Raw genomic sequence first — 2,500 nt, 5'->3', positions numbered from 1 at the left:
AAGGCATGTCAGAGCGAAAGACAGTAAACTCGAATGAGCCAAGAAAGAGCGGTGCGGGGCCGGTCGGAGCGCACCCTTTTCTCGGTGGCTGGCGGGCGAGAGAGTGCTGCGTCGCCGGCATCGGCGTCGAAAGAAGCCGAGCCGAAAAAAGTTAAAGTACAAACGTGCAAGCATACTAACCTAACCCTAGGTAAGGCATGTCAGAGCGAAAGACAGTAAACTCGAATGAGCCAAGAAAGAGCGGTGCGGGGCCGGTCGGAGCGCACCCTTTTCTCGGTGGCTGGCGGGCGAGAGAGTGCTGCGTCGCCGGCATCGGCGTCGAAAGAAGCCGAGCCGAAAAAAGTTAAAAGTACAAACGTGCAAGCATACTAACCTAACCCTAGGTAAGGCATGTCAGAGCGAAAGACAGTAAACTCGAATGAGCCAAGAAAGAGCGGTGCGGGGCCGGTCGGAGCGCACCCTTTTCTCGGTGGCTGGCGGGCGAGAGAGTGCTGCGTCGCCGGCATCGGCGTCGAAAGAAGCCGAGCCGAAAAAAGTTAAAGTACAAACGTGCAAGCATACTAACCTAGCCCTAGGTAAGGCATGTCAGAGCGAAAGACAGTAAACTCGAATGAGCCAAGAAAGAGCGGTGCGGGGCCGGTCGGAGCGCACCCTTTTCTCGGTGGCTGGCGGGCGAGAGAGTGCTGCGTCGCCGGCATCGGCGTCGAAAGAAGCCGAGCCGAAAAAAGTTAAAGTACAAACGTGCAAGCATACTAACCTAGCCCTAGGTAAGGCATGTCAGAGCGAAAGACAGTAATTTCGAATGAGCCAAGAAAGAGCGGTGCGGGGCCGGTCGGAGCGCACCCTTTTCTCGGTGGCTGGCGGGCGAGAGAGTGCTGCGTCGCCGGCATCGGCGTCGAAAGAAACCGAGCCGAAAAAAGTTAAAGTACAAACGTGCAAGCATACTAACCTAACCCTAGGTAAGGCATGTCAGAGCGAAAGACAGTAAACTCGAATGAGCCAAGAAAGAGCGGTGCGGGGCCGGTCGGAGCGCACCCTTTTCTCGGTGGCTGGCGGGCGAGAGAGTGCTGCGTCGCCGGCATCGGCGTCGAAAGAAGCCGAGCCGAAAAAAGTTAAAGTACAAACGTGCAAGCATACTAACCTAGCCCTAGGTAAGGCATGTCAGAGCGAAAGACAGTAAACTCGAATGAGCCAAGAAAGAGCGGTGCGGGGCCGGTCGGAGCGCACCCTTTTCTCGGTGGCTGGCGGGCGAGAGAGTGCTGCGTCGCCGGCATCGGCGTCGAAAGAAGCCGAGCCAAAAAAAGTTAAAGTACAAACGTGCAAGCATACTAACCTAACCCTAGGTAAGGCATGTCAGAGCGAAAGACAGTAAACTCGAATGAGCCATGAAAGAGCGGTGCGGGGCCGGTCGGAGCGCACCCTTTTCTCGGTGGCTGGCGGGCGAGAGAGTGCTGCGTCGCCGGCATCGGCGTCGAAAGAAGCCGAGCCGAAAAAAGTTAAAGTACAAACGTGCAAGCATACTAACCTAACCCTAGGTAAGGCATGTCAGAGCGAAAGACAGTAATTTCGAATGAGCCAAGAAAGAGCGGTGCGGGGCCGGTCGGAGCGCACCCTTTTCTCGGTGGCTGGCGGGCGAGAGAGTGCTGCGTCGCCGGCATCGGCGTCGAAAGAAGCCGAGCCGAAAAAAGTTAAAGTACAAACGCGATGCTAATGAGCGAGCCGTTGTCTCGACTAATATGTAGGGGGCTTTCGATCGAGCGTCTGGCTTGAGCGCTTGTCGGCCTAGCAGAACGGTCGCATTGTTATGCCCGGGTTTTAGGCACCGCTGCAGGCGGTCGGCAGAGCTCTTGTTTGTGCGAAACTGAATGGATCGAGCCCGAGAGAGGGCGAGCAAAGAAAAAACGCAAATCGCTCCGCCTGGCACTGCCGGCGAGAGCGTGGACGTCGCGGCCAGCGACTGTCGAAGCTGAGTACGGCCGCAGGCGATCGCCTCGGTCTTAAACGAATGCGACGAGCACGCGCCGGGCGGCCCAGCAAGGGCCGAGCGCAGCTGTCGCAGCTATCTGGTTGATCCTGCCAGTAGTGATATGCTTGTCTCAAAGATTAAGCCATGCAGGTGCAAGTACGAGTTCTCGTAAAGCGAAACTGCGAATGGCTCATTAAATCAGTCTTGGTTTATTTGGTCTCGTAAGCGAAGTGGATAACTGTGGTAATTCTAGAGCTAATACATGCATTAAGCGCCGACTTCGGGAGGCGCGCTTTTATCAGATCAAAACCGACCGGGTTCGTCCTGTGACGTTTGATGACCACGCGGATCGTACGGTCTCTGCACCGACGACGTATCATTCAAGTGTCTGCCCTATCAACTGTCGAAGGTACGCTACGTGCCTACCTTTGTGATAACGGGTAACGGGGAATCAGGGTTCGATTCCGGAGAGGGAGCCTGAGAAACGGCTACCACATCCAAGGAAGGCAGCAGGCGCGCAAATTACCCATTCCC

The 2,500-nt window shown here is 56.0% G+C and overlaps 1 non-coding gene across 1 annotated transcript in view; it reads left to right on the top strand.

Moving 5' to 3' along the window:
• Positions 1 to 2,060: 2,060 nt before the first annotated feature.
• The window catches only part of LOC144423647 (small subunit ribosomal RNA), a 1,800-nt gene continuing 1,360 nt past the window's right edge, over positions 2,061 to 2,500 (top strand). Inside the window, exon 1 of the ribosomal RNA XR_013476112.1 lies at positions 2,061 to 2,500. This exon is cut by the window's right edge and continues 1,360 nt beyond it. This is a non-coding gene — a ribosomal RNA (small subunit ribosomal RNA).

Source organism: Styela clava, chromosome 5 (assembly GCF_964204865.1).
Source record: "Styela clava chromosome 5, kaStyClav1.hap1.2, whole genome shotgun sequence".
Classification (NCBI taxonomy): Eukaryota; Metazoa; Chordata; class Ascidiacea; order Stolidobranchia; family Styelidae; genus Styela; species Styela clava.
The sequence above is the reverse complement of the archived record's forward strand: the minus strand, read 5'-3'. Positions and strand labels throughout refer to the sequence as shown.